We start from the raw sequence: 26916 nt of genomic DNA on the forward strand, positions 1-26916 counted from the left end.
CATTCTTCAGCTAAATGGCACATTTGACAGTGTCTTCTGTCCGGATTTTCCAAAGACAGAAATATCAACTGAGAGAAACTGGTAGAACCTAAAAGCAAGGAGATAAAATTACGGGAAGGGCAGTATGGGTAACAGAAGCCAATCAAAATCAATGGCAGCTTAAAGATGGAGTCATGCATGAAAGAAAGATTGGGGTAGCCCCTCGGATCAATTAGAAAAACACTACCCAACATGTAATTTCTAATATGACATACCTTGGAAGCTTATTTCTGCCTTACAGACAGAATTCATCAAGAACCAGAGGGAAAGAAGGGACTAGAACATTCCAAGGACAAGAGAAATGTAATGAGCTGGAGAGACAGACAGAAGACCTCAAATATTGTCAGTCACCCTTGAATGAAATAAAATGACCTTAAGCTTTAAAGAGTTCTATGTTGACATTTCTGAACTTCAGGGTGCCGAAGAGGATGAGAGGCAGTTTTAAAACACACATTGAAACAGCATTTCCTACATTCCCATGAATACTATCAAGAATGCTTTATGTCTGGCAAATATTTAAGCCTCTGAATGCTCTTCAGTTGGCCAAATTATACCTACCCTTCCAAACACAGAAATCATGTCAACGAAGAGGTGATGGCAGGGAATAGTAAAATAGAAAAATCGATACCGTGAGCCCAGATGGACAGTCCATAACCGTTAGCCTAGGGCCAGAAGGTGGGGGCAAGCCTGAGTTTCAGGCCAGCCTGGGCTTCGTTGCAAAACCTTATCCAAAGTAACACATAAAGAAAGCAATCAAGAGGATGAAACAAGCACAGTAAAATAAGAAAGGATTCGATGCTATTGAATCAAAAAGGCCGGAGGGGCACACGACAGAACTGATCAACACTAAATATCGGAGACACAACAAGGAGTGCTGTGAGGTAGCCTCGTCTTCTGCACGTCCCATTTTGATGGAAGCAGGATTCCTATATAAGCTAAAGAAATCCGTATGCAAGAATACTCCAAAGAGCATACAATATTAAAAGCAACCTTAGGGAGTGAGGGGCCTGAGAATGAAGCTCATATGGTAGGGCTCAGCATACCTAAAATCATAGGTGCCATCATCCCTAGCACTGCAACAACCCGGCATAACAGTGTACCCTAGGAAGGCAGGAGAATCAGAAGCTCAAGGTCAGTCTCACTGAGTTTGAGGTCGGCTTGGACTACATGAGAACCAATTTTAAAGAACAATGTTTATGCAATAAAAATTTACTAGCTTCAATTTAATAAATAGAATTTAAAAGCACAAGGCTTCACACAGAGGCCTACTGTGTAGCCATAAAAAAAAAATGACAAGCGTGGATGCAAATGTGTCAGTAGAGATGCAAATGTAGAAATAATCTTAAGTGCAAATTCCTTATGTCATGTACTCAGGCTGATAGAGACTTTGAATACCTGAAACTCAAGGCACTTAAACACTTAATTCGGCATATCTAGCAAATTAAATAGTATTTTGAAAGGCTACGAAGCCATAGGACAAGACTCTCAATAGTGACCATCCCCTGGGAGAAGAAGGATGGAGAGGCTGGAACTAGGAAAGAAGATGCACATGATGTGTGGCATGGACGTGCTGGTCTAGTCTTCAACCAAGTTAATATTCTGGGGTACTTGTTTCATTATTTCCTAGAAGAATGTACGGCAGCAACCAAAATGAAAACCACAATGAAAATCGATAGTTTCACATACTTTCATTAGTAAACAGCAAGAAACAAAATGTAAATGAATTAAGTCTACAGCTTAAGAGCCCGGGCAAGGAACTACAAAATAGAAGTTAAAAGTAAGAAATCTGGAGGGCTGACTCTTCTTAATGACTCGTGACATCTATGGTCAAGGGAAGTGAATCAACTCTATCTGTACAAAATCACTTTTGTAAACTCACATGTTGTGGGAACCATGTTCATAAATTCAAACTCCAGATGAACTGATATTTCAACAGAAGACTATAAATTACTGAAATTAATTCCAACAGAGGTTAAAAAAAATCAGCAACATATTGAAATCTTGAAAGAAAATTAGAGGCTTCAAATAATTTACTGCCTCACAGTGAGACAGAGGCACACGCTAATTCTCTCCCATCTACAGAAAAGGGGTCGTTCCATTCTATTTGACCTGCTCCAGAGCTCAGGAGAGATGGAAGAGTCTTTATTAGTCAATAATATGAGGCCACTGTTATTCTTGACCAGAAAATTAATAATGAAAATAGAACTACACAAGGGTAACTATAATTTTCAGAAGCACTAAGTAAAATAAGTCTTAGGGAGGTTTAGTCCAGAATGCAATGATGAATTAATGCTGGAAATATACAGTAAATGAAGTTATACACTTTTCTCTAATGAAATGACTTCATATCACAACGACAATTCCAATCCAGTAATTTATAATTATGATGCAGTCATCATCAAAATCCAACATGGAAAAACAAATACAATTGTCAGGAAATACTGAAAGAGAAATCTGAATCAAGTTTGGCTTAACAGAAATAAACAGCAAAATTGCTTTTGGCACGTGAACACGACAGTACTGAGACAAAATATTTATATTAGCAAGACTAGGAAAAATAAATATACACTAGCCAACAATAAAGTCAGTAAAACTGTGTGCTATGCTCATATAATTGGACAATGTATGATGATTGAAAGTTACAGTGTAGAAAAGCATGGGAAAATGCAAGCCCTATCAGTAATTGAGAATAAAATTTTACAAAGTACATCTACAGGATTAAAAAAAAAGAAGAAGAGCATTATCTAGTCACAGGGGGAGAAATGCCTTCAAGGACAGATACCGAATGTTAACAAAGGCATTTTCCCAACATGGAATTAAATCATTTCTACTTTTGCTATTTGGATTTTTCATTATTTTCACCATTTTTCAAAAAACGAAAGTGCTGATGTTGTCTTTATTTGAAATATTTTTGAAAGGCTGGTCCCTCTGCCGTGCAGTATATATTCATTCACATATGCGTATACAGCACTGAAATTCATTGGGACCATATATAAAGGAAGTCTGAGCAGTGCGCCAATAGCAAGCATATGAATGTGAGTCACCAAAAAAAATGACTGTATGTCTGAAGGAAATATTAAAATGAATAGCTCAGCACTGCCGTGATTGCACAGAAGTGTATCTATTCGCTCTGTGCACTGGGCAGGAATTTTTCATTTCATACATCATTTACAGCTTGCTGCGATGATTCTGCAAGATCAGTCCATACCATTAGCACACACAAAGAGAAACACCCAGAATCCTCCTTGCTAGAAAATCCAAGTGTTTGCGGGGTTCAGGAAGTACAAAGGCCCATGCTCTGTCTAAGGCAAGGTTAACCTGCCCACCGGAATGAACAGGGTCCAGGGACAAGCAACAGGAGCCAAATATCTGAGGTCAAGTGGGTAACTTTTTCAAATCCATGGTCCAAGCTTGTTTTGTGCTTGTAGCCACACTTCCTTTACAAAGCTATTTAGACTAAATGAAAACAGAGTGGTCAAAGGCATAAGACAATCTCACTAGAGAGAATTATTTTTTATGAATGGGAAAAAGCTCTGGTTTCTAAAATGTACCATCAAGGCGTTTTGACAGCAAGCCTCTGGACTACTCAACATTTCATCAAAAATAGTTGTCTTTTATGTCTGCCACTGGACCCTGGTTGCTGATCTTTTGTAAGTGCCACCATTTCAACTGAAAACATGGAGAGTCTATACCAAAGCACTGTACAAATTTGCCTCATGTCTTTCAGGCTAGAAAGAAAGATGCTGGATGGGTGAAATGTGTCCAGGGTCCAAAGGATTCTATAAACACTGTCTTCCTCTAGGGTAGTCAAGAGGCTCAGAAAAAGCAACTGTCAACCAAGTTCTGCCTCCAGTAAACCTTGACATTTCAACATTTTCTGCTTCCCATCTAGAAAAGCTCACATCAGTCTTCTGGTGAGTGGATCTATAATATCCTCATCTACCTGCAGACACAGAAATAACACTCCAAATCACTACACTGGGGATTTATCATTGTGCTTCATTATAGATTTAGAACCATGAATGTCTAGAGTTACACCAAATCTCAACGAGAAATGTAGCTTTAAACCATCCGTGGACATTCACCCAGACCAGGCAAGAGTACAAACCAAAATGATCCAAACATGTGTCTTAAAAATTCAACACCTCCCTTAGAAATTTTCCGTCGCTTCTATTTACATGTGGCAATAATCTTTAGCAACTAGATTCGCTTATCCCAAACCAAACATTATCCAGAAGGTACAGTATTTTACTATGTGATAGATGTCTGGTGGCTAAAGTCAATTTCATAGCAGAGAGAGAGAGAGAGAGAGAGAGAGAGAGAGAGATCCAGGTGTTTTTAAAGCAAATCCATTAAAGTTCAAGTTGTTCATTTTTATATCACTTGTAGCCCAAATCACAATGTCTAAAAAATCTGAGAAATCTGGCAGGAGCACATGCTCTAGCTTCAAGCAATCTTGAACTTTGGATAAAACAAAGCACTCAGAGGAGACACCCTGGATCATTTCTGGGACACCCCAACTGGGATGTGTCTACATACCAAGGTCAGAGGTCTTCTTTGATTTATTTTTCTTTTGGTCTCAGAAGAGTTCAAAAAAATCAAGAAGCCTGTAAATATGAAAAAAAAAAAAGTTAGGGTTAAGGAAAAAAATCTACAAAATAGGAATCAAAATCACCTGTAGAAGTTGAGAGTGTGCACACACATACACACACACACACTTAGCATATCTGAGGTTATAGACCATTGTCAGAAATCTTCAAAGCCATGGGTGAGATGGGTGTAACAAACACACAATACGCCACATTAAGGTGGCAGCAAGTCCTCCAGTTTCAGGGAAAAGCCAATGCCCTTTCTTCCCAAGGAAGGGAAGGAAGATGGTATATGATGCATACTCTCATTAAATAATAAGTGTCTCGTCATGGATACATTTTGATTCATCATTAAATACAATCTGAGAAAGGATGGGAGGGATTTTGTGATTTTTTTTTCCTACTGGCTTCCATGTAGGAAAGAAAATAAAAGGAATTTTCTTCACATGGTAAAAATACACACACACACACACAGGATAAAAAGGCAAACCTTAGGCCATGTGTTGGCAAAGGGGGTGGATTTTAGTATGCCATTGCTATATGTGTAAGTCACAGAAATACCTAATTGTGTACTTAATGCTGATACAGAGATAAATGTATTAGCAGCTGTATAGAAACCAGAACCACACCCCCCTCTCTTACCAACAGCACTGGGGAAGCAGTATCAGGCAGAGGAGAAAAAAACAGAGTTGCAAAGAAGGAAATCCAAAGTCCAGAATATAACAAGAATAGGACAAGCCCAAATTATTTAGGAAAAAATCAGTAATTCTGGCCAGTGTAAGAACTGATCACAATTTAGTCTTATGGGGAGAACAATCTACTTAGTCATGATTGATCTGTAAGTGCAGAAATGAAAGTTGAGATACTCAAAGGGTGTCAAAGTATTTTCAGGGGCACATGCTATTCTTACTATACTATAGGCTATAATGGGCATGCAATGAACAGAGGATGGAAGGGAAGGGCAACTGTTCTAGACACTGGGAAATGCTGATCTAGTTGTCCTTTCAAGCCAAAGCAAGAGGAGATGTGCAGAGTCAATTATGAACGTCAAGCATATACCTCACCTTAACTGTATCACCACAATTACAGCGACTGGAAATAGAGAGAGATGGAGGTTACAGGGCCTGAGAAGGACCAAAACTAAGGGGAAAGAGACAGAAATAGAGGATAGAACTGAATTCAGAAGACACAAGAGTCTTGACCGAGTTTGGTGGTGGCCGCGGATGATGTCTCTAAGCCACTTTCAAGATGAGAAAGAACACTCTTCCTATGAGCTAAACCTAGTGTCACTCAATCTAAGTTCTCTAAGATAGGAAGTATCTTAGACAGGTAACTGATCCCGGTCTCCAGACTCAATATCTAATCCTCCCTATGTGTATAAACCACACTCCAAAGTCAAGGTATTTTTATGCATTAGGCCCCAGGAAAGGTGCTTTGAAGAATGATTATGTAAAACATAGTAGTCTCTTAGAAGAAAATTCAACTCCACTTCCCTTGGAATAGTCACAAGGAATGCCATTATTTATACAGCCCGCCAACTTACACTGCTTCAAGAAAAGGTAAATGACAACTGCAAGATTATTTTTTCAAAGACAGACTATACACACCAGAGACTCCTGGCATGCATGCACACACAGGTGTCTTTCATTATATTTTTGTCTAGTAAATAAATGCTGTTCATTAAAGTATTGCTGCTGTACTTTAAAACCACACTCAATGTGAATTATGGGTGAGTGCCACAGCATCATGCCTCTTATAGAATGCTAAACTAGTTCAGAGGCCACTTACTTCCCTTTGGGGCCTCTAAGGATTAAGCTGTGGGGTCAGGCAGACTAGGGTGCTAGGGTATGGCGAGGGATCCCTGATGAACAGTCTCTTCAGAGCCTCATGCCTCAAGAGAACCGTCTGTGAATATGTAACTACAACTTGATTTGATAAGTCCACATGTCACAAAGGCCCTGGGGAATCTTACAATCCATAAATCCAATCAGAATCTGCAAGAAACAAAGGAAGTAACTGTGCAATGTTTTCCAAGAATGCTAAAGGAACCATCAACATAGAAGACGTAAAAAGAGGAAACAATGGTATACACTGACCCCCACCCCCAGAGTGACTAGACCAAGGGCTACTTACAACACTAACTCAACTGGACTTTCACAGTGATAAAGCAGTAGCTTTGTTCCAACAGACCTTTACCTACAAAAGCAGGAAGGGAGCCTGGATTAGCTTGTGGACTGTCATTTACTGACCCATGTTCTGGAAGTTCACCAACAATTGATTCTTTATATTAATTTTCAGTATTGCTAACATACATATGGGCACATAGGACAACATGACTTAGAATAGAGGGACAAAAGAAAAATGTTCAGAGAATAAAATGAAAGTTGGCCCAGTTACTTGATGCCCGTGGGCATCCTAGAGGTCAAAATAAAGAGAGTAAATTGCCTGTTGGATAGTGTCAGACATCTAATACCGACTCTTGAGAATATTTTAGTTCCATTGCAAAGGGGAGTCGACAGCTGACGACATTATCTCAGGTTACCGAAGTGGGTGCTATAAACACAATAGTTCTTTTACAGTGATAAGGAGAGAAGAAGAATGAAAAGCAGAATTGGACTCATCAGAGACTGAACCAACCTGCACTGAAGATCTAGGATGCATGGGTCAAGGAACACTGATACCCAGAGAAGTCATATTAAATAAGAAAAATAATTCTTACAGTCCACAGAGAAGATCACACCACTACCACATCATGATTAGCCAAGCAAGACCTACCTATAGAAATTAAAGATGATAAATTTCAGTTGTATTTACCTGTTAACTCATTAAGTATGGAATAATCTCCCAGAACAATTAAAAGAGATGACTATATGGGAACTGATAAGGTCACTCAGCAGGTCAAGGTGTTTGCCACCAAATCTGAGGACTTGAGTTCAATTCCCCAGGCCCACATGGTAGAATAAGAGAATCAACTTCTACAAATTGTCTTTTGACCTCCATTCATGAACTAGGACACATGAATGCATACACATATAAAATAGATAATAGATAGATAGATAGATAGATAGATAGATAATAGATTATAGATGGATATTAGGTAGATAATAGATGATAGATAGATAGATAGATAATAGATTATAGATGGATATTAGGTAGATAATAGATGATAGATAGATAGTAGATGATAAGTAGATGGTAGATAGATAGATGATAGAGAGTAGATAGATAATATATAGATAGATGATTGATAGGTAGATCTACCTATTAACCCATAATATCCAGTAACCCATATTATCACATAACGATACTATCTATCTACTATCTATCTATCATCCATCTATATATTATCTATATACTATCTCTCTCTCTTTCTTCCTTTCTTTCTTCCTTTCTTGGTTCACTTTACATCCTGATCACAATCCCTTTCCTCTCTCTCCTCTGAGAAGGGGGAGGCTTCCATGGGTGGCACCTCAGTACCACTGCAGTACTATGAGCATCCTCCCCCACCGAGGCCAGACAAAGCAGTCCAGTTGGAGAAACAGAATCCACAAGTAGGCAGCAGAGTCAGGGACAGCCCCTGCTCCAGCTGTTGGGGACCATCATGAAGGCTGAGCTGCACATCTGCTGTATACGTATGGGGGTTGGGGCTTAGGTCCAGCTCAGGTCTGCTCTTTAGTTCGTGGTTCAGTCTCTGGAACCCACATGGGTCCAACCTATTTGATTCTCTTGTCTTCTTGTGGAGTCCCCCCTCCATACATATACATAAAGCAATTGAGGAAGAAACCCAACATCAGCTTCTGGTTTTCACATACAAGTTCATAACTGTGCACAGAGGGACACGCACATGACAATGTACACACACACACACATACACACACACACACACACACACAAGATTGATAGGCAAATTAAGTGATTGTCTTCTTCCTGGCTTCTGGGGTTTGAATATGCATCATTTATTCAACAATGCGTCAACAGTCTATGACACACAGACCAATTCCCAATCCCTGAATGAGGCAGCACATTATAAACATAACACTCATCCATACCCAGAGAGATGAAAAACTGTCCGTGTGCTCTCTGACACAGGTGGCACAGGCTGTCTGGGTTATCAAAACCAAGCTGCAATGTGTTCTGCTGTTTCGGTCCCATGAAGGATGACAGCTTCAGTAGAAACGGGTGTGCCTTAAACAAAGCAAGGAGACCAGCTGCCGTGGTCACCTGCTGTCGGCTAGGAATCAGACCAAAGGTTCTGGGAAATCGCCACTCCAGAGAAGCCCCTCACTCTTCACCTACAACTATGGCTTTTCAAAGCCCTGAGAATGGCTAAGAAGCGAGTATTGGAGTGCATTAAAACGCTGGCCAATGGAACTCCGAGAGTTCTAACTACTTCTGTCTGTGAAAGAAATTCACCTGCAGTGTTGAGGTCTTGAAGCTGCATGGGGTCTAGACTGGGACAAGCATGGATTCAAATTCTGGCTCTGCCATTGAATAGTCAGAGAAGTTGAGTAAAACCGGGGAGATTTATTGTCTATTATGCATCCACTCTGGTGCCTAATAATCACCTGGAATCTTTATAACTATATGGGGAGGGTTCTGTTAATATTCTTATCTTTGCACAACACTTAGAATGATTCTGTAAGCTTCCAAAACAATACACCCAGATTGTGGTGGAATCAACATCTGACCCAGACAGGATGGCTCCAAAAGGCACCTTCTCTAATACTTTAGGAAACTGACTCCCAAGATTTGTGGCATATGGGCCATGTAGTAGGTTATTTGCTTTTTTCTTTTTCTTTTCTTTTTTTTTTCTTTTCTTCTTTTTTTTTCTTTTGAGCTGCTGACCCATTGATGAGTCATACAAAAAGTAGTCAAGGAATATCTTTTATACCACCCAAGGAGGTGTTGCAGTGGTAAAGAATCTGCTTAGCACATGCAATATCTAAAGTTCAATCTGAAGTACTGGAACGAGAGAGCAAATATCTATTACATATAAGGATTTGAAGATTTGAGGGTCAGTGGTGAGAAATACCCTGCCTCACCAGCATTTCAGATCTACCCAGAAGAGGAGATTATAAACAAATGACTTGGTATCTCCCTGTGACAGCACGGGACACCTTTTTCTGATCAGCCTTTTCCTATTGCCTGCCCTAAGTCTCTTTGCCTGTGATCCTTCTCCAGGATTCTGGTATCCATGAATTATATCCACAAATGATTGGCTACATCTCCCTCCCAGAGTATAAATGAATCCCCCTCTTTGGGTGAAACCTGGAGTTAGAGACTCATCCATGACAGACAGATGGTATCAGAAGATAGTGTGGGGAAGGTAAGGGTGGAGACAGGAGGAAGGATGCTCTCTGGGATCTTAAAGGTTTTTCTTTTTTTATTAAAGAACTAGTGCAAACTTCATATGGAAAACAAATGAAGGCACTCTAGAAACCAGCCTGCAAACTATCTTATATCTCTTTTATTTGAATGGATCCAGCCAGATGTGCACTCAGTCCCAACTACACAACTACTATTTCATTCTTAATTATAGCCTTTCTAGGGACTGGGGAGGAAACAGGAGGGAATGCAAGCCAATATAAAGGAAGTAACTAGTTTTTAAGGGTCAGGAGGTTTAAACACAGTAATGGAGGTAACCTGCATAGATTTATTAATTACTCAGAAAAAGTAATTACCATCATTCCTCAGTGGAGTTGTACTCTGGTGTCTTTATCCAAGTAGATATACTTGGCTCTAAGCACATACATGCCTCATCTGACTTTCAGGGGTGGGGGCATCGAGGAAAAAATGACATTTCGCATACAAAGTGTCAACACATAATTGTCTAATTATTCTTGGCATGAAAGTTAACATTGGACTTGAGCAGAAAGGAAGAGCGGCTAAACTCCAGATTGAGGGTGGGATGGGGGTGTGGCATTTTGAATTGTGTAAAGAGTTTTGAACTCCGCCATTTTATTTTGGCTAGCAAACAATGGGATACCCCAGCACGTGAAATTAGACCCACCAAAGAAGCAAAAGAGGACCAGGGATGAGAGCAGAGCTGCCCAGCAAGAGGCTGGGAGAAATTTAGCAGGGCCTCAATCCTCTCGAGGACGCTGCGGGCCTGAGAAAGTAAAGTTAGCATGAACTACTCAGCAGTCACGGAATAAGAAGGGCTTCTCAGAGGACAGAGAGCCCTTGAGCTCCATCAGCTTATAATAAATTGCATTTCAGAAGTAGCACTTTTCAGAGATAATATATAAATATTTTAAGTACAGAAGTAGAGGTGTGGGCTACTTTTTCCCGTAGTGTGTCCAGAAAATCTGCGCGCACACATCAAACTCTGCATCTGGGGAATGTGCCTTATTGTGATGCTTGCATTTTTAAACAATGTGCCTGACCTATTTGGGGATTAATAGAAGTAAGTGGAGTCAATGTGGTGTTTATTATTTATAGAAGATTCACTTTGGATTAGCGCTTTTTAAGATATTTTGGTTTAGGCTTCATCCAGAAGTCCTGCTAAGCAGTCCTCAGCACCATAGCAGGCAAGATGACAAGCAAGAATATGGACCAAGTGACATCCTGCACCATTGAGAGTGAGATCAAAGCCAACTCCTTTTCTTCTCATAAAGACCACAGGGATGGAGAGCAGAACAGCCCTGCACTGACCTCTGTCCATCCCATATAGGCGATCTCTGTATGTTGGTGTAGATGGTCACCCCCTCCCTTCAATTAAGATTCCAGTTACAATACACAAAAACAAATGTTCATCTTCCATCCATAAGACTTAGAAACCAAAGTGTGGATACTTTGAACCTTATTGGAAAGTGGATCAAAACACCCATGGCTCACAGCCAACCAATAGAATGAGAATAGGGTCCCCAATGGAGCAGTTAGAGAGAGGACCCAAGGAGCTGAAGAGGTATGCAGCATACTAACCAGTACCTCCAGGGCTCCCAGGGACTAAACCACCAACCAAAGAGTATACATGGAGGGTCCCACAGCTCCAATTACATATGTAGCAGAAGATGACTATTTCAGACATCAGTGAGAGGAGAGGCCATTGGTCTTGTGAAGGCTCAATTCCCCAGAATAGGGAAATGCAAGTCAGGAAATTGGGAGGTGGGGGTGAGCTGGGAGATGGGGGATGGGATAGGGGGCTTTCAGTGGGGTAATGTGGAAAGGGGTTGACATTTGAAATGTAAATAGAGCAAATATCTAATTTTAAAAAACAAAACAAAAAAAAAAAACCCACCAACATACAGAGATCGCCTACCTGGGATGGACAGAGGTCAGCGCAGGGCTGTTCTGCTCTCCATCCCTGTGGTCTTTATGTGAGGGGTGAGACAAAGCTCCCCATGCTTGGCTTTGTCTCTTGACTACAAAGCTATTTATGTGTGGAAGTGCAGGAACCAGATGCTCAAAGCAGATCTACTCCTACTGTCTCCAGTGTGTTGGTTAATCAGTGAATAGTTGTCAGAAGTGCTTTTAAATAAATTTTGCATACTACTGCTTTTGTGCTTGAAAATAATATCCTCAATACACCTAACTGGCTGGCATTAATATTTAATAGTTTTTTTTAAGCAACCTATTTATTTCCTATCACCCTGTTATTTCCCATCCTCGAGTTGAGAGAACAGGTTCTATGAGATCAAATGAGTCTCTGTCCCCAAAACACACAACATCTAGGCTTCAAGGCCTAGTTTTCTGGCTTTTGTCTTTGTAGAAGAGCAAGAGAGCAGGAAAGACAGAGTTACAGTTGAAGTCTAAGCCTCATTTGACTTATTAGCAGGATTGTAACTTTATATGCATCTCTGATTCCCATACTGGCTTCTTTTTACCTCCAAAATAGGGATGATCCACCTAGTCCCTTCTTCCAGGACCCAGGTCACAACCGGTCCTTAATTAGGTCATGATTTTCTTTCCTACTTCTGACTCTACAATGTCTGTTTTCTTAGACCCTTGGGTGCCTTCTACCTGCTCCTCAGCTCTCATCAAAGCTCTCATGGAAGTAATTAATAAGACAGGATATCAAAATAACCCAGCAGACAATTCCCAGTGAGAAGAATGTGGGGAGGGAGAAGGAGGAAGAGAAGGAAAGAGGGAAGAAAGGAAGAAGGAAGGAAGAGGAGGAAGGAAGGAAGGAAAAGAAGGAAGGAGGAAAGAAGGAAGTAGAGAAAGAGAAGAAAAAAGGAAGGAAGGAGGAAGGAAGGAAGAAGGAAGGAAGAGAAGGAGGAAGGAAGGAAGAAGGAAGAGAAGGAAGGAGGAAGTAAGTAAGTAGAGGAAGAGAAGGAAAAAAGGAAGGAAGGAGGAAGGAAGAAAGGAAGAAAGAAGGAAGAAGGAAGGAAGAAGGAAAAAGATAAGGCAGAGGATAAGGAAGAGGAGGAGGAATTATAAAGTATCTGTGTCAACACTTCACATGCAGAGGGAAAAGCATCCTTGGGTCTTTTGAGTCTCCATGCAGAGAATATGAACTTTGATTACGGAAAATGTCCTCACACCCCAGCTTCTCTTACTTTTTTTTTTTTGCCTTGCAGGAGTCTGTTCACCCCAAAAAGAAAATCTTTGGACTATGATGATAATAAAAATGGTTCATTTACAGACTTCTGAATAAATAAAAAATTGTGGCTGGAACATGCTAAGAATGTTGGAGGTAACATTAGTTCAAACAAGGGAAAATGAGGTACATCTCTGAACCTTTCATTGGTCATTGGATAAGGGCTATGTCTAGTGACAACAAGACTGTGGCAAGTCTGGCTTGTTATACACAGTCATGTTAAACATTCAGCCAGCCCAAACCCAATCACTATGGATTACAGCTGTTCACTGCAATGTTCAGCATAGAGACATGGGTACCTATAAGATATGGGTGACAAAGCATTCCAGGGTTGCCATGGTGACCAATGTGGCTTTCAATTTACAGAGGCTGCTTAATAAATAGTGCTTGTGATTCTTCCTGAAGCAGATATTGTGACATTTGCCACTTCTGGAGGCTGTTGAGACAGACATTAGCCAAGAAAACAGGCTGTTCTATGAAGAATTCTGCGTAGAAACACCATCACCTACCTATTAAGCCTGGAAAGTGCCTCATAAGATTTGGTTGTTAAGCTACATCAACAGGAGTGGGATGCAGGTGTGGCTTAGCTGCAGTCATTGCTGTCTTGGCCTGTCTTTGTATGTGGTGTCAACCAGAGGTGTCAATGTGTCAACAGAGCAATTGGCAGTCAAATGTCTTCCTCTAGTTAGATATAAATTAGCTAGAGATACAGACAGAGATTAGATAGAGATAGAGATAGAGAGATAATTTTGGAACAGGGATTCAATGTAGCCCAGGCTGGCTGGCAATCACTGTGACCCTCAAGTCCCAGCTTCCATAGGATTACCGGCTTGAACCCCCACACTTGGCTCTAACAAAGATTCTGAGGTTGGAAGAAAGGCACAAACAATGTCAAACTTAAATTACATGGCAATCAATAGTAACTGTTATATCTAGCATGTAGCAAGTAATTATAATAATTGTATGTATAGACCATCAAAGGGGGATATATTTGAGAATTAATATAGGTGGGAAAATAAGAAAAAAATGTAGAATGGAAAGAGAAAAGTCTTAACTATTCTTAATTTGGAAAGTCATTTGGGGAAAAACTACGTTTGGAGGACAGGTAGCTCTTAGGTGTAATTATTAAATGTAGAATAAATAAGGATATTCTATGTTCTTTTCTGCTACTATGATACAACATTCACGCTGAAATCAACTTGTGGAGGAGGTTTTTTGTTTGTTTGTTTGTTTTGTTTTGTTTGTTTTGGTTTGGTTTTTTTTGCTTATACATCCAGGTCATAGTTCACCACTAGTGGAAGTCAAGGTAGGAAATCAAGCAGGAGCTTGAAGCAGAAATCCTAGAGATCACTGTCTACTGACCTGCAGGCTCATGGTCATCTAACTTTGTTACATAGCCCGGGAACATGTGCCTAGGGAATGGTGCTGCCCATAGTGGGCTGAGCCCTCCCACATCAATTAACTCTCAAGACAATCCCCCATAGACACGTCCTTGCCCATTGATAAGCTCTTGACTGAAACTCCACTCTCAGCTGACTTTAGGTTGTCAGTTGATAATTAAGAATAATCTGAGTGAAGAATGGGTAAAAAAAAAAATGCTCTTAGATTTTCACAGCAAGAGCTGGTTCTGAAGGACTGACTGATGGAAGTTAAAATTGGTAGATGAAAAGCTGCAAAGAAGCAGGAGATCTACTTCATCTCCAGAAAGTTCATCTTTATGCCAGCAAGGGAAAACTAGCAACTGTTCAGCAGAGAAAACCTGTGGCCACCTTCCTAAGGTAATGTCGCCAGGAATAAAACACACAGATCATAACACGGTGGCATGAAAAAGGTGCAGCCTCTTTGGATACTTGCCAAATCATTTAATCTTGATATCCTCAGGAAAACAAAACAAAACAAAACCAAAAAAAAAAAAAAAAACAACAACAACAACAAAGGACCGTTCCATAAACTAACCAACCTGTACTATTCAAAACTGTAAAGGTCACAGACATTAAAGACAGACTGAAAACAATGACATATGATGAATTAAATGCAATGTGGAGTTTAGGGCAGCTCTTTAGTCACAAGGATGACTTAATCTTGCTCCACTTAATCTCATCAATGTTGGCTGAATGGGGGCAGGGAGAGGGGGATAAAGCTAGGGAGAGAGGGGTGAAAGGGAGAGGGGGAAAGAAAATGAAGGAGAAGGAGGAGGAGGAGGAACAGTGGAAGAAAAGATGAGAATTTCCGAAACATAGCCATTTCTCTTAAGTCTCAATTATTTGAAAAGAAAAAGGGGAAAATGTGAGAGTCCAAGAGAGAATGAGAAATTAACAGATTTCACATACATGAAAGAACAACATTATATGGGCTCCCTTCAGAATTAGTCATTCACTTAGGGCAAAATGTAACAATAGCCAAGGATTATATCACCATCACCATTATCATCATTACTATTGGCCCTCAATATAAGAGTTTTGTCAAAATATGTCCAGGGAAATCAGTCATGCTACATGTAAACAAACACAGAAAAGCACATATGAAGTACTTACTGTCTACCCAACACTGTACAAAGCATGATATATCGTTAGCTTCTTGCATGTGACGAGTAGTCCTGGGAGGTAAACAATGTTTTTTTTTTTTCTCTTCCAATTTTTACAAATGAAAGTTAGTTAAACCATCTGAGAAGGCCATGCTACTAGCTTGTGCTTTTAACCACTGCTGAGTCAGCCAGAAAACAGTGCCAGGGCCACCATACCACATTCATCATGTCTGAACTTGGAAAGTTACGAAGAAAAAAAAAAACAGAATAAAAAGTCTTGGGTTATTATAGAAATGTTACTCAAAAGGACATTGTTAAATATCATGGATTAAATATTAGTAAAGAAGTCACCTAGGCTACGGAAGTTCCTCCATTGGTAGAGCGCTTGCCTAGCATCCATAAAGACCTGAGTCCATCTCTAGCACCATATACCCTGGACACAGAGGACCAAGCCTTGAGAAGTTCAGAAAGTTAATGTTATCTTCAGTGAGCTCAAAGCCAGCCTTGAGCAAATGAGGACTTTTCTTAAAAAGAAAAGTCTGTTTTCTTGAAAACAGAGGCCCCTTTAGTTCTCCAAAGTCAGCCAGGTGCTTATGAAATCAGAGACATACACAATGTCAAGGAAACTTGAGAAGCATAAGGAACTTTTCTGTACCTGTACATTTAGATAATTTCTCATACATCTGATCGTTATTTGGTGTATACTACCAATGTCTACTCCTGAGGAAAACTTAAGAGGAAATCTGAAACACATGTTTTCTTAATATACTTCAAATGTGTCATGTAAACACACACTTCAGTTTAAACACACACAGACATACACACACATGCACCTCACGTAACATACACACATACCCACATACACACACATACACACACACATACACACACACATACACACACACACACACACACACACACACACACACTTCATAGATTAGGTGTTTAGTAAGAAAGCTGCTAGAGACGACTAGATAAACAGATATTTATTTCACTTCCAATCAATTATTTAAAACACATGCCATTAAAAGTTTATTAGCTTGATTATTTTTAAAGAACTAGCACCATGCTCATTAAAGCAATCAAGGTTCTGGGGATTCAATTAAAACATAACAATAAGTGAACAATTTGAATTACAATAAACGCAAGAATCTTATCACCAGTACAAGATGTACTCCTTTTTTAATAACTCAACTGTTTAATCTCTCTGTTCAAAACACCCACTGAATTGGACTTATCATGAAACAAATCTTTGGTCAAAATTAGTTTTATAAAACCGCTGACTTCATACTGAAAGCTTATAAAAAGCCCCTTTCCCCCTTAAAGACAAGCAGTCTGTTCTTGTTCTTTTAATTCTGCTATTACTTTTTTATGTCATAAAATTTAAACAATTCATTCTCTGCACTCGCCTTTCTGGTTTTGTATATTCATATATCTGTGGCTGTGTATTCATACAGAAACACCCTCGGGAGACTCAGAAGCTTAGGCACAAAGGAAAATAATAATAATAAAAATACCAGAGGTCCACCTTCATGGACTTAAGCCTCAATGATAAACACGGCATAAGAAATCACCTATTATTTTAAAACAAATCAATCAAATTTTATTATAGCCATTAGCCTGGCAGCATCTCTTCAAGTTGGGCAGCTTTTAGCAAATTGGCAAATGTTTGCAACTATGTACATGGACATGCAAAAAATTATAGCAAATCAAAGTTTGGGATTGTATTTCTCCAGTCTACAATAGTGTTTTTCATATCAAACTCAAAATTCCTATGTCTTGCCTTAGCCTCAAAAGAAAATTCTGGTTACAATGAAAACCCCCTGAAATGCAGGATGGATCATGGTCGAGCCTGCAGAAGGCAGGCTGCGATTGTACTGCTCTATAATGCAATCTATTCCAGAATAATTTTTCTTTTTATTATTTCATTAAGTTGTATCTCACTAAAGTTCCTCTTAGGATCTCTCGGCAGCACCAAATTTTTCATTGAGAAAACGATAAATCACGGGCCTAAATTACAATTTAATTATAAACGCCTTTGCCTTCTAATGCTGCCTGGGACCTTTTACCCTGATCCATAATTCTAAAAAATGACCCCTGTCATAATTTCCTTCACTAGAATAATATGGAGAGATCTAATCCTGAATCCTGCTGTCTTATAATTTAATATAAGAGGTAATTATTATTCAAAAGATAATGTTGCAGATATTGAAAATATTCTGAAGTTGGAGTCTAAGCGATGGGGAAAAAAAAGCAAGCAAGCTTAGGTACGAAGAGGCTTCTTATCACCTCGCCTATCAAGAGAAGTGAGGCAAAGACGCCAAAGGGTTTTTAATGAAACAATATTGCAATCCATACATGTTCTGCTGGTGTTTTGTACCGTGTGAAATGCATCTCTGGAGTCTTCAAACCACAATGAGGAAGGAATGGAATGTCTCGTTTTCCAAAATCCGGGATGCCGAGAGTATCACTCCGCCTAACAGCACCTTGTGCTGAGCTTAGACCGCGTATTGGTGCTGCAGATGATAAAAACCCCACCCTTTCCGTTCATATAGGTGAAGGGAAGATTTAGGGGTCGATGACTGCAAATGAACAAGGCAGGCCGGACACCTAGATCAGGCTTAAATGATCGGATGTACGGAAGAGGAGGAGCTCCCTGGGGCTGAGGCTAGAGCATAGTTCACCGGCAGCATTGGCACAGCCAGGAGGAGAGGTCTGTAGCTTTGGACTGCCTAGGAAGTGTCAAAAATGTGGTGAAAGGGCGGGCACAGCTGACTCCTTCCTTCCAGGACTTCGGAAACGAAACAAAGTAAGCAACCAAACAAACCCCAGGAAAATCAGGAGCAGAGAGCAGACGACTGGAGGCCTGTCATGGTGCCCTTAAACTTGTCATCATCGGCTCCTTAAGGCCAATAGGTGGTAATGCAACGCCCTCAGTCTGAGTTTTCCCACCTGTACAAGTAGCAGCCAGATCCCAATGACAATAGAGCCAACAGGGAGAAGGCAGCGTGCTGTGGGGACCGTCTTTGTAGCCAGGAGGCATGGAAAAAAAAAAAAAAAACGGGTGAGCGCAGAATGTGTGCATGGGATCTTTGAGACAATGCCACAGTGAAGAAGTGAGTGGTACGTTTATCTATCGTCCTTTCCCACAAAATGAGGACAAGGCAGTTTCTCCTAAATGGCAAATGCTCCTGGGATCATCTATCTAAAAGCAGACGTCACCCACCGTGCCACATGGCACGAAGTAGAGATTCCCCCTTTCTCCTGTTTCCATCTGAAATTCAAGTTATAGCAAACTGCACTATCACAACTAAAACCATAGGGAGGAAAGTATGAAAACACAGAGGTCATCCAGTAGCGATGGTGACGGAAGGTATGGAGAGGAGGTGGGGAAGGAGAAGAGGAAAGGGACGAATGGAACACAAAAGAATGATTGTCACCTCTACCTCCTAATCTCAGATTCTTCAGAAAACCCCTCTTCTTCGGCTCAGTAGACAAATAGACATCAAACTCAACAGTATGCGGAGCACTGCTTTATGGCCCCTTTTGTTTTGTTTAGGTTTTGCCCTAGAAGCAGCTCATTTAAGATGCAATAAATTGGAAGGGTACTTCCCCCTCCCACCCTCCATCCCTCCATAAATCTCAGGACAGTGCAAATGAAGTAAGTCTCATTACAGACAGAAAGAAAGGGCTTCTCCAGGCAGGGACATCTCAGACTACCATTAAAGCAATCATTAAAAATAACAACCCACCTAAGGGGGGGAAAAGTCATTTCTCTCTCTCTCTCTCTCTCTCTCTCTCTGTGACACACACACATGTATATATTAGCCTATATATATATATATGTGTGTGTGTGTGTGTGTGTGTGTGTGTATATACATGCGTGTGTGTGTATATATATATCCTAATATATATTAGCCAATACTATTAAAAATAGGTTTTCTAGGTTCAAACAAGAATCAAAATCCAAAGCACAAAAGAAATCAGAGAAATTGATGAGGGGCGAGGAAGGGGCAGGTTTATAGGAACAGAGTCTGTAATTTCCTGCAGTGCCAGCGGAGGGAGAGCCACGAAGCAGTACCCATAACGATCCGGCCATAAAGACGCGTGCAGAGATCGGGAGACTGTACCTACCTGAATCGTTTGAGGAGTGAGAAATATTTAGGAGCCCTGGGAGGTTCTCAGCAGACAACAGACAAGACTTCCCAATAACTAAACAGAAGTCCATTAAGGTGGACGCGCAAGTGGAAGGAAAGAGCACAGATGGGCAATCCAGGTTTAAGATCCACTAAAAAAAAAAAAAAAAAAAAAAAAATTGCCTCTGCGCAGTATGTTTTTCAAGAGATCTCAGTCGTAATGATGTGGGATGAGTTAAAAGTAGGAAAAGTAAAAGCCAGGGGAAAGAGATCACGAGGTCGCCCTGCAGCCCAGCCTGTCCACCCACGTGGCTGTCTCTCATCATGCCCAGGGATGTGGGAACTTACCTTGTGGAATTAAGATCCTATGGTCAAATGGAAACCTACCTAAACATGGGAAATGCTTTTCCTAGCAGCTCTGACAAAAGAATCAGAAATTATACAGTTTCAGATTATTCTAGATAGAAAAGGTCAAGACTCTCTTCACTCATGATAAATGATTTTCTATGTGAAAAACAAATGAGTAAACAATTCTATATGGTGAGGTGGGCTTGTAGTCCCAGCACCAGGACATCAAGACTGGGAGCTCATAAGTTCTCAGCCTGGGCCATGCAATGAGTTCAAGAAAATATGTAGTCAAACCACATCTCTTCATCTTCTCTCTCTCTCTCTCTCTCTCTCTCTCTCTCTCTCTCTCTCTCTCTCTCTCACACACACACACACACACACACACACACACACACACACTGCAATACACCAATCAATCACAAAGCACATGCAGCTGCTTGCTGACTTTCTCCAGGTGTTGTAATGTTTCAGGGCTGGGAACCTCTAGGCCCTGAGATGTGTAGCCTTTTGGTTCACCATACCCACTGTTCTTCAAGAAAGAATCAGGAGGCCGTGTGGGCTGCAGAGGTGGCTAAACAGATGAGAGGGGCATTTGTTGTTCTTGCAGAGACCAGAATTTAGTTCCTACCACCCACACCAAGTGGACCACAACCTCCTATCATTCCCACTCCAGGGGATCCAGTGTCCCCTCCTGACCTCTTTAGGCACCTGCACTCATCTGTACACACACACAGAGACACACACATACACACACACACACATCACACATACACATACCACACCACATACACATACATGTACATAACACACAGAGACACACATATGTACCACACACACATACTACATACATACCACACCACACACCACACACTACACACCACATACTACACACACACTACCACACTACACATACCCATACTACACACACACACACCATACCACAACCACACATACATGCACCACACATACACATACATCACACTACACATATACCACATACACACCACACACACACATACACACACAACACACAACACAAATACCACATACACACACCACACCACACACATACACACACACAAAACACACACCACATATACCACATACACACACCACACACCACATACATACATACATACAACACACACACACACACACGCCACATACCACACATACACATACACCACACACACACACACACACACACACACACACGCCACACACCATACACACACTCCACAAACAATATACATACCATATATCCCACACCCACACACCCACACATGCACACACTTGAAAACTAATCTTAGAAGCAGAAAACTGTTCACAGAGCACTCTTAAAAAAAAATAAACTAAGTCTGGGGGTGTAGCTCAATCAGCAGTTCTTGCCTAGCATGCATGAGACGTGGGCCCTATCCCCAAACCACAAAAAATCAGGCATACTGGTGTAGGCCTATAATTCCACCAGTCAGGAAGCAGAAGGATCAAGAATTCAAATTCATTCCCAATGGAATAACAAATTTGAGGGCAGCCCAAGCTATGTGAGACTTTTCCTGAGGATTTTTTTTAATTCAAAAGTGAGTAAAATAATAAGAAATAAGGTGAAGCTGGAAGTCTAGAAGCTGGAAGTTCTAGAGTTGCAACAACAGTGCTTCCTAGACAGGAGACACTGGCCAGCCAAGCCTGCACTCCCGCCACCCACCGCGTTTAATACATTTGTGGTTCTTTTTTTTTTTCAAGTTTTTTTTTTATTTCATTCGATATATTTTTTATTTACATTTCAAATGATTTCCCCTTTTCTGGCCCCCCACTCTCTGAAAGTTTCATACGCCCCCTTCTCTCCCCCTATTCTCCCACTCAACCCCTCCCACTTCCCTGTTCTGGTTTATCCCTATACAGCTACACTGAGTCTTTCCAGAACCAGGGACCACTCCTCTGTTCTTCTTGTACCTCATTTGATGTGTGGATTATGTTTTGGGTATTCCAGTTTTCCAGGCTAATATCCACCTATTAGTGAGTGCATACCATGATTAATCTCTTGAGACTGGGTTACCTCACTTAGTATGATGTTCTCCGGCTCCATCCATTTGCCTAAGAATTTCATGAATTCATTGTTTCTAATGGCTGAATAGTACTCCATTGTGTAGATATACCACATTTTTTGCATCCACTCTTCTGTTGAGGGATACCTGGGTTCTTTCCAGCTTCTGGCAATTATAAATAGGGCTGCTATGAACATAGTGGAACATGTATCCTTATTACATGCTGAGGAATCCTCTGGGTATATGCCCAGGAGTGGTATAGCAGGATCTTCTGGAAGTGAGGTGCCCAGTTTTCTGAGGAACCACCAGACTGATTTCCAGAGTGGTTGTACCAATTTGCAACCCCACCAGCAATGGAGTACTGGTGTGTTCCTCTTTCTCCACATCCTCGCCAACACCTGCTGTCTCCTGAGTTTTTAATCTTAGCCATTCTGACTGGTGTAAGGTGAAATCTCAGGGTTGTTTTGATTTGCATTTCCCTGATGACTAATGAAGTTGAGCATTTTTTAAGATGTTTTTCTGCCATCTGAAGTTTTTCAGGTGAGAATTCTTTGTTTAACTCTGTACCCCATTTTTTAATAGGGTTATTTGGTTTTCTGGGGTCTAACTTCTTGAGTTCTTTATATATATTGGATAGGTAATGATCACTATTCCTTAATATCTCTTAACGCCAATGGACGTTTGTGGTTCTTGCCTTGCTATTTCTTCTTACCTGGAAGAAGGATCACTCCTGATACTTGCCTTCATTTCAGCTGACGTAGCTGAATTAGTTGTCTTTTGTTTCAGGATTAACACCAATGGTGAGGGTGCAAGCTAGGAAGAGAGATGGAATTGACTTACGCCTCTGCTCTGTCTCACTGGATACACCTGGGACCAGCAGAGAATGTCACCTCAGACGCAGCCCATTTGAGACGTGAAGAAGCTGACTTGATCTTCTACCTCAGTAGCACATTGGCACACTGTTTGTGTGTGTGTGTGTGTTTGTTTGCGCGCGCATGCATGCATGTATGTATATAGTGTAGTGTGCATGCATGCATATATGATTATGTTGGTATGCCTCTATGTGTGTGTGTGTGTGTACCTGTAGTAGTGGGGTGGTGCCTGGGGGTTGCTACTCTGGCAAGACTAGGTGGTAAGCCAGCAGATGTATCTACCTGTTTCCTCCTGCCCAGAGATACTGACATCATAGCTGTGAGCCATCACCACCTCCCCGTTGTTTCAGTGTCAGTGCTGGGGTTCAAACTTTGATCCTCATGGTTGCACAGCCTGCACTTAGCTATCTGAGCCCGTCTCTCTGGTATATCAGCTCAGAGAGGAGGAAGTTAGCAGAGATGTACTTAATAGCATTTGTCCAGGTCTATGATCTGCACACTCCTATAATGGCTGTCTTCAAGCTGCCAACAGGACACCACTAAGCATAAAGGACTTAGAAAGAGGATCCCAGCACCATTCAATGTGCGTATCTAACCAACAGATACAAGGACATAATCTCAAGATGAGAGCACAGAGAATAGAGAGATGTAGCAAAAATAATTAGGAGCACAAAGTGGGTTTTTCAAACTCCCAGGACACAAATTCTACTCGTCACTGATTGAAGGATCTCCCCAGTGGGAGTGGATGGGACATTTCTGATCTGGACACAGGTGGTAAAGTGAAACCCTGAGGCCAGAGAACATGTTCTAACAGGTGGACCCTGCATGTGTAGCCTGAAGCTGTGTTATAGAGGTGAGAGGGCCCAGAGCACTCCCCAGAAAGGCCATGCAGGGCCTGCTGTGTTTCCTGACAATCTAATCCTCTCTGGCTTGCAGTAAGGGGCTCCTTACCAGAATGACTGAGTTTTTCACTAAGTGTTCTGCCCCTCTCTGTTCGCTAGGATCTGAATCCGCATTCGCTGAATCCGGCCTCGTGCATTAAGACCGCGTGCAGTCTACATAACCTTATCCTTGGCCCCATCTTTACTCCACAAACCATTACACCTTCAGTCTTTCTATTTACAGAACCGTTACTCTCCTCCCCAGCTTGCTCGTCCCTTGTGTCTGGAACTGTTATGGCACCTGCTGTCCTCTACTCCCAGTCTAAAGGAAGCGCTGTAGACTGCTCGCCCAGTCTCATTCAAGGCATGGCGCTCTGGACCAGCAGTTTTCAACCTTCTTAACGCTGTGACCCTTTCATACCATTCTTCATGTTGTGGCGACCCACCCACTTCCAACCATAAAATTATTTCACTGCTATTTCATTCGTAACTGTAATCTTGCTACTGTTATGAATCATAACATAAACATCTGATATGCAGAATATCTGCATCTGGGCTAACCCCCATAACTCATAACTCACCCATGTAGGACAGAGCAGGGCTGGCCCCCAAAGGAATATTTGAGGACTCCTGAGGGTGAGCTCAACCTCTCTCTGCTCTGCCACTCTCCCCACCAGTCCCCTTCACAACCTGGATGACATAATAAATGAAACTATGAGCTATTCCCTAACATTGTCTTATTTGGAGTCCTCTGTACTTCTCCATGAAGTATCTTCTCCATGTCTTCATCCTTGTAGCAATCACAGTCTACCCTGTTAGTGCACCTGTTTCTCACTGGAAACCCACACCCTTCCCATTCCACATGGTGGCCTCTCTCTCTCTCTCTCTCTCTCTCTCACACACACACACACACACATACACTCTCTGTGTCTCTCTGTCTCTCTGTCTCTCTGTCTCTCTCCTCTCTCTCTTCTCTCTCTCTCTCTCTCTCACACACACACACACTCTCTCTGTCTCTCTGCCTCTCTGTCTCTGTCTCTCTCTTCTCTCTCCTCTCTCTCTCTCTCTCTCTCTCTCTCTCTCTCTCTCTCTCTCTCTGTGTTTCTCTCTCATTGCCTCACATTGCTTCTGCCAACTGGTGCTTGAGTTTCTCCCTGTTCTCTTCTCCGTTACTATAAATCTCCCCTGTCAGGTGCCTGGCAGTGAAGTGCACCTAGCTGGACTTCAGTGCTTGCTGAATTAATGCTCAGCCCATTTTGATCCAAATAAGACAATCCCGACTGGAGGTTCAAAACCTATTTGTCTTTCAGAACATGGTATGTTGAAACAGTCAGAGATTAACGAAAAAAAACTTAAACTCATCAGAATGGTCAGTTGATGTTTTTTAAAAATGCTGTCTATCTTTCTTCATATTTGATTCCCCACTCCCCTTGGGACTGAAGCTAACAACACACCACCCAGAGTAACACTTGTGTGTGGAGCCAGTTAAGTATGCCTCCCTCTGCTCTGTTAGGACGGAAATGGATGTACTGAGGAAATGGACTTTCAGGTGCTCTAAGGTCAGTCAACAAGTGGATGCCTTAAAAATGGTACCAAGTACAGAGCTTCCCCCACTGCTTTGATGTGTAAAGCCTGAAAAAAAAACCGGAGGGCGCCCCAGCGCCCCATGCCTCAGAAAGCAACACCCGTATCACTCACGAGAAACGGTCTCGATGCAATAAGCAAGAGGATTTTTATTCCAGAAGCTCTGGGGTCCACAATCATACACCCCGCAGGGGTAGAGGACTGTGGGACCCTGTGCAACTGAAGTCAGGGGTATTTAAAGGGGAAAAAAATCCCAAGGCAAGGGGTGGAGGACAAGTGCTGCACGAACGGGGAAGTACAGAAAGAGGAAGTCAGGCAATAGTTTATGCCTTAAGGAAGGTTAGAGATTATCTGGAGCAAACATCCTTGGGGCATTGTGTAGTTAAACATTGGGCCAGTAATCAGATGTGTCAAGAATGTGGTGAGCTAGTTCCTGGGACAGGGTGGGCTATCTTTCTCAAGCTGAAAGCAGAAAAACAAGTTACTCTGTGCTGGGCTAATTGTTTATGGGTCTAAAAACATTGAGTTGGGGTCTCTTAGACGAAATACATAAGACAAATAAACTAGGGGTCAAAGGATTTATTCCAGCTCACAGTTTCGGAGGGTTCTGCCCAATACAACAATGAGCATAGGGCAGAGCCGCCATTATGTTTGAAAGGAACTGGAAAGGAAAAGCAGGAATGTCAGCCTCCCCTGGGTAGATGTGTGGCCAGGGAGCCTCTGAAGAGAGCTACATTACAGGTGTGACTTCCCTCCTCAGTTGGTCCTGCCTGGAAATGTTCTTACAGACACACCCAGCAGTGTGCCTTACCATCTCCGAGCAACTCTAAAATCTGTCAAGTGGGATAGAGATGACTGACTGAGCTATGGAGGGACGAAGAGCAACCTGCAGCCACATATAGACACCACGGTGGGCCCTGCAGGAAGTGCAAGAACAGACCACCAGGGCAAGCTGGCAAAAGAAAAAGCATGCAAGGAGCGAGAAAGGGCAAATTTGGAAGAGAAGGAGGCATGAGATGGGGGAGAAGCCCACACAGAAGCTACCACACTTCCCCCAGTCCTGGGGATGAAGCCTTTGGTCCTGTTCACACAATGAACGTGCTCTGTCACAATGATGCATATCCCTACTCCTGTCTGCGTTTTATTGAAACAGGATATCACTATGTTGACCAAGCTGGCCTTGAACTTGCAATCCTCCTGCCTCATCCTCTTGAATGGCCCTAATTATAGGGACATTCAAGCCTTATATCTGGGAGATAAAGTCTATAACAAACATGAAAAAAATTTAGATTTGACAAGTTTTGGTAGTTAAAGTAGATATTAATCTCTATGCTTTTTTTGTATAGAAGAAATGCTTTT

The 26916-nt window shown here is 41.5% G+C and overlaps 1 long non-coding RNA gene across 1 annotated transcript in view; it reads right to left on the reverse strand.

Annotated features, from left to right (window-relative positions):
* LOC127672034 (uncharacterized) overlaps positions 1–26916 on the reverse strand; it is a 665744-nt gene that overhangs the window by 520833 nt on the left and 117995 nt on the right. Inside the window, exon 2 of the long non-coding RNA XR_007974819.1 lies at positions 4579–4646. This is a non-coding gene — a long non-coding RNA (uncharacterized LOC127672034). The remainder of the gene's footprint in view (positions 1–4578; positions 4647–26916) is intronic.

This window comes from Apodemus sylvaticus, chromosome 21 (genome assembly GCF_947179515.1).
Source record: "Apodemus sylvaticus chromosome 21, mApoSyl1.1, whole genome shotgun sequence".
Lineage (NCBI taxonomy): Eukaryota > Metazoa > Chordata > Mammalia > Rodentia > Muridae > Apodemus > Apodemus sylvaticus.